The following is a 6,788-nucleotide window of genomic DNA, read 5'->3' as shown; positions in this document are numbered from 1 at the left end:
CCAGGGCTGAAGCGGAGGGGGTAGTGTGATGTTATTTGAACATCCCTCCTTGGCCTTCTCCATCACATCTAAGCATACATGGCTTGCCTGCCCACCAACAATGAGCAGATGACCTTAGATAGGGGAGATCCCATCTAGGAACAACCTCAAAGAAATACTTCATTCCGTCAAGGACAGCTGCCGAGTCATCCAGGCTTTTGTTTGCATTGAAAAACAGCACCATCGTTGCACTGCTGCAGGTAAATATGAACAGCACAAACCCATTATTGCAAAACTAGCACGTTTGACACAATGAGCCACTCTCAAGCATCATATATATATGTCCTGGTAATGGTGGATGAGCCTCAGGGAAAATGATTGGACCCCTAGGTATTGGGATGAATTTCAACAAGCCTTCTTAAAAGAGTTTTTACCTAAAAATGAGCTAGAAAGAGAGTGGGAGGCTTGGGACAATCGTACTATGGGTAAGAACACTCTAGTCCAATACATAGCAAACTATAGGAAGGTAGTCCTAAACCTGAAAGTAATCAATGAATTCCAAAAGATAAGGGGTTTACTAATCTCAGTATGAAAGACACCTATAAGGTCAAGGTGAGAGGAAATTCTCCCAAGACCTTTAAAGAAGCAATCAAGTATGCCCAAATATATGACGAGACGATGGGGAAATCCAAAATTGAAACTTCGGAACAAACATGTTTTGTTCCTGAGTTGAACAAATTTAAAAAGGAAGGGGGACTTCAAGACGGAGGTTTCTCAGGCACCACCTTGTTAAAGAGACAACATGTGATCGCCACTAAACCTGTGTGACTAGATGAGCATAAGAACTATGGAGGCTCAAAGCACACTGAATAAGACATGAGGGGGAGATAGCAAATCTATATCTCTTGCAATGTGTATTCAACAATACATGAAAGGCTTCTTATATAGAGAGAGACCTTTGAATAGTCAACACTTGTGGAATCCTCTGATCCACATCTCTCCTTGTGGATATCCGTGATCCACATAGCATGCTTCCTTCCCAGACAACCAGGACCAGGATATCTATCTAGTACAACCACCAACAGCAGACCGAACTCCCCCAACAGTGCTTGGGAGGATTCAAGATAAAGAAGAGAAAGAAGAGCCTGTGGAACCACAACGGCAACGGCCATTCCTAAAGTGGGTAAAGCAGCTTTTGGATGGCAGAGAACCTCCATCCATTGAGGAGGAACCATCCGAACACTGCCGGTCCAAGAGATTAGAGGAGCAAAGAAGGGCACAGAAACACTTGGTCAACTATGCTTTTGATGACAGAGGTGATCCGTGCTGAAGAACCCAAGTGTTTTGAAGAGGCACAGGGTGATGATAGGTGGATGGAGGCTATGTAGTCGGAGTATGGCTCCATAATGAAGAACAACACTTGGGACCTTGTGGATCGACCACCAAAACGCAAGGTCATCGGCACCAAGTGGGTGTACAAGACCAAGTACAAGTCCGACGGCACATTGGATAAGTACAAGGCTCGGCTTGTGTTAAAAGCATTCACACAGGTACGTGGTTTTGATTATCAGGATACTTTTGCTCCCACAGCTTGACTAACCACAATTCGCAGTGTTTTGGCTTTAGCAGCACAAGAAAGTTGGCCCATGTTTCAGATGGATGTAAAATCCACCTTTCTGAATGGAGATCTCAAGGAGGATGTATATGTGGAACAACCACCAGGTTTTGTGATCCCCGGTTGATCCCCGGCTCGTCCCCAGTTTAGAAGGTAAAGTTTGTAAACTGAAGAAGGCACTTTACGGGCTGAAATAGGTCCCACGAGCATGGTACCGGCGGATTGATGCCTACTTTCTGCAAAATGGGTTCAGGAGGAGCCCATCTGATGCAAATTTGTATAACTACAGAGAAGGAGGCAAGTGTATGATCGTGGTCCTTTACGTGGACGACCTAGTCATAACAGGGAACCATGAAGAGAAGATCTCGCAGACAAAGCATTTGCTAGGAAGAGAGTTTGAAATGACAGACCTCGGACTGATGCATTTCTGTTTGGGGATTTAAGTTTAGCAAGAGCCAAAACAGATCTTCATCTCATAGCTGAAGTATGCTGCTGAAGTATGCTGGAGAGATACTGAAGGCATTTGGCTTGGCTGAATGCAAGACAGTTGGCACCCCTATGGAGGTTGATGTAAAGCTCTCAAACAAGGATTCATTACCACTGGTGGACGAAGAGAAGTACAAAAGGCTTGTGGGCAGCTTGATTTACTTGTGCAACACGCGGCCGGACATCAGCTTTGCGACTGGTGTACTAAGCAGGTTTTCCAATAAGCCTCGGGAGAACCATTGGAGGGCAGGGATGCGGGTGCTGAAATACATCAAAGGCACACTTGATTATGGCATCACCTATACCAAGGGCAACATCTTGATCGTGATCGGATTCTATGACTCGGATTGGGCAGGAGACGTGGACAGCATGAGATCAATGACAGGTTACTGTTTCTTACTTAGATCTGCTCGAGCTATGTCATAGGTCAGCAAGAAGCAACCCACAGTTTCTCTTTCTTCTACCAAGGCTAAGTACAAATCAGCATGTTTTGCTTCTTGTAAGGCAGTGTGGTTGAGGAGGATTTTAAGGGACATGGGTGTAGTGCAAAACAAGCCTACGCAGTTATCATGTGACAATCATCAGAGTTGCATGGCGATTGCAAAGAACCCTGTGTTCCACGCTCGCACAAAACACATTGAGATTCAATATCACTTTATACATGAGCTCATCATGGATGGAGAGGTCAACTTGGTGTAGTGTCTGACTATAGAGAATGCTGCGGACATCTTCATGAAGGCTCTTGGAAGATACTTGCTAGAGAGGCATCTTCATCGGCTTGGCATTGGACTGAAAAAGTAAGTTCACTTACGGGTGGACATTGAGGGGAGGTGTTAGATATCAATGCTTCACTCTCGTGTAACTACGCGGGAACCAGCTAACTCTACTTGTAAGCCCTCCATATGAGGAGAAAGCATTTGAGTAACTCGGTTATCCGGTAGGTCCTGGTTTGGACACCAGATGGGGGCCATGTGTGGCCTGATGGCTGGACGGCTTCAGATAGAATTGGTACACTGCCAACTAGGCTACATGCAAGTGCTGGAAAGCATCCCATGACTGACCGCACTAAGGGTAGATGGAGCATTTCGTGGGCAGCCCACTCTCGGGTTGCGGGGCTGTTTGGATTCCCAAATGATCCCGGATGGCTCTGGGCCGAGCAGTTCTATCGAGTGGTCGGCTGACCCCCAGTCAGTCGTTTTGGGTGGACTGGGTCAGTCACCCAATTGGGTTTAACCGACTACAACTGGTGGCTATATAAGAGCAAGCCCGTGAAGCCCATAATCATCACTGGCTATAGCAACCCTGATTTCTTAGCATCCAGCCTCAGTCCTCGACTTTTTCCAGCATGCCATTGAAGCTTCTCTCACAGGAGCGCATGGCTAGGAGGCAGCACCATCTATTGTATCAGTTTTATAGTAATCAAATTTTTGATTCTCCATACTATCTGTTTTTCTCTCTTGCATACGAGATCCTATTATCTGTTGAGCACAGACGTTGTATTGTTTTCTTACAGGGTGCACTTCTCTGTTCTACGTGCCTCCCTTGAGTTACTAAACTTGCAAACCATCTATGGATGGAGCAACGTAAGTTTGAATGCATTACTCAATTGAGTAAGCCTTAAAGTCTATTTTGCAAACATGGTGAATTATGCTAGTGGCTTGATTACTCGAATGCTTTTTCTCATTTATGGTCTTCACGTGCAGGCTATTGTGTAAAATGCTTCCAAGGGAGAATAAATTGCTGACCTCAAGAGATATGGTAAGGCAACATGTGACCTCTCTTGGAGGATTAGATTACAAGTGCATCCATGCATGCGTCAACGATTGCGTTCTATTTCATGGACAACATAAGGATGCAAGAGAGTGTCCTACTTGTGGAGAGGCAAGATATAGAGCAAATCTCAAAACTTTGGATGTGCCTCATAAGGTTTTGCGACATTTTCCCACAATCCCTCACATCCAACATATGTTCAAGTGCAAATCCATTGCAGAGCTCATGTCATTCCTCCCATCGATCCACCGATGGCAAGTGGAGAACTCCTACAGATACTCCTACGTGGAAGCATACTGAAGACACATAGCCAAGCTTCAAGGAAGAACCTAGGAGCTTGAGACTTGGATTGGGTATAGATGGTGTGAACCCGTTTGGTCCCAAAAGCATCTCTTACAGTGTATGGCTAGTGATATTGGTGAATCGTAATCTTTCGCCAATGGAGCCATGTATGATTGTTGTGGCATAATCCAAGATATTATTAAGCTTGACTTTCAACGCTTCTTTGTGTATGTTTTGGATATAAAGTGGTTTAAGGACGTGGTGGAAAGAGGCCCTAATGCAACGATCAAACACCATGCAAGTGGCTTTGCAACTATTGACTCCAGAAAGTTTTGGCAAAGTAAGAAGGACACACTAGTACTACTACAACAATGTGAACAGTTATTGTATACACATATAAAAATACTCATTTTAAAATATTTGATATCTTCGATGCAAGGAAAATAACATCATTTTATTTGTGTTTGAATTAGGTTGTCTATCAACCAATGGTGGATAATAATAGGTGGTGGCATGTCATACCTATTATGCCATGTTCCAAAGTGATGTATAGTACATTTACTAATATGGAGCATATGGAAGATGATCATGGCCATGGAAGTGATGATGACCATGATAAGAGAGAGGAGGAGGACCATGAGATAGGAGATACATATATTGAGGCCATTACCTGTGAGGATGAGCCTACCATTGGTGATGTTGATTTTGATGAGCACATGAAGAGCACAAGTAGTAGTGGGTTGAATGTATTTATAGAACTCAACACTGGTTTGGATTTTGAAGTAGATAGTTTGGTAAGGGTTGATCTCATTGAGGATGAGATTGAACCATAGCCCATCATTAATATTGGCAAAACTATTTTACATATTGTCTCATTCTCCTCACCTCACTTTATTTTTGTATAAACACTTATTTCATTAATTTTGGACTTGTCAATGTACAAATTCATTTTTACATATACTTTTGGACTAGTTTTCGGATAAAATTTAAGAAAAACCCAATCTTCAAAGCACATATAAAGACATAAAAACAAGCATTTTTAAATGTATTTTTAAAGAAGATGAAACTCAAATTATAAAATTTAACGCAGCCTAGATAAGTTACAAGAAAAATAAGATTCAACAGTTGTAAACTCTCTTAATATTTAATGGTGTTAATAGACACCTTCAAAAGTTACAATCTCTCTTGATATTTAATGGTGTTAATAGACAACTTCAAAAGTTACAGTATTAAGGAAACTCACCATATTTATAAAGGTGTTAACAAACACCAAAAGTTACAATAAACCTGAGATAAGTTACACAAAAAAATAAGATTCACCAATTGTAAACTCTCTTAATATTTATAATAGTGTTTAGGAAGCACTTTCAAAAGTTACAAGTGGAAGTAGAAAACTCTCACAATTTTTATAAAGGTGTTTAAAAACACCAAAAGTTACAATAAGCCTCTCACTGGTGGAAGGCAAACCTATTTTCTCTCTCTATCCTTAATTCAACCCATTCAAGAGCTGAGCTCATCTCATCCTCATCGATGTAGTTAAAATTATAGAAGAGAAGTAAGGATTGATGAATTTTATCCTTCATAACACTTTGTTTATTCCGAATGGCTTGTGCTTCCTGGGGTGAAAATATTCCATAACGAGCCACATGCGAAGATGTCTCACTTTGAAAGTCTGTCAGCTTTCTCCTATATGACTGCAATTTATCTATTTCATCACTAGCCATACTTATTTTTCTTTTCTCCTCCTCCTCTAAGTCCTTCTGACAAGCAAAGTCATCATTCTCATACTGGGTTAACGGAGCTGGATTTCGCTTTCTCTCCTCTCTCTTTCCCTGGTTCTCGGCAATCCATAGTTTGGTGCTGCTAATGGCTTCCTCGATGAAATCGATTACTTCAAAAAGATCCATGGAAACGAGAGGAGGAAGGTAATGAGAGGAGGAGGGTAACGAGAGTGAGGAAGGTAACTAGAGGAGGTAAGGCAAGATGGAACGAGTATGCTTGAGGAGAGAGGTAAGGCTACGGGGGCAACCAAGATGGAAGGAGTAGCTTGAGGAGAGGAATAAGGTAAGAAGAGAAAAGTGGAAGAAGTGTTTGCTGCAGGCAAGATATAGAAGACTAATTACTCCTAAGGGGTTTATAGAAGTGTAGACTCATAATGTGAGATGAAAGGAGTATGCTTGAGGAGAGGAGTAAGGTAAGAAGAGCAAAGTGGAAGAAGTGTTTACTACAGACTCATAATGTGAGATGAAAGATTTAGAATAAAGAATTGGTAGAGGTTGAGATGACTAGATTATCTGAAGTAACAGATGCAAGACTATAATGCGAGACATGTGAGACATGTAAGACAGTGAGTACATTGAAATCTATAAAACAAAATGATGGGATGTAAGACCGTAATGTGAGACATGTGAGACATGTAAGACAGTGATCAGTACATTGAAATCTATAAAATAAAATGATGGAACACAAGAATGATATAATCATTAGAATCTCATCATGAGATATTTTTTTAATATAATAAGTTAGACTTCCTAATGCAAGACCATAATGTGAGACATGTGAGATGGTATATAATACGTTAGACTTCAAAAAAAGTAAAACCGATTTAATAAATTTAGAGAGGTGAGTTGTCCATTGAGTAAAGTAAAAAATAAAA

This window comes from Dipteris shenzhenensis, chromosome 27, assembly GCF_047967505.1.
Source record: "Dipteris shenzhenensis isolate YYH24624 ecotype China chromosome 27, Dip_SZ_1.0, whole genome shotgun sequence".
Taxonomy (NCBI): Eukaryota; Viridiplantae; Streptophyta; class Polypodiopsida; order Gleicheniales; family Dipteridaceae; genus Dipteris; species Dipteris shenzhenensis.
The sequence above is the reverse complement of the archived record's forward strand: the minus strand, read 5'-3'. Positions refer to the sequence as shown.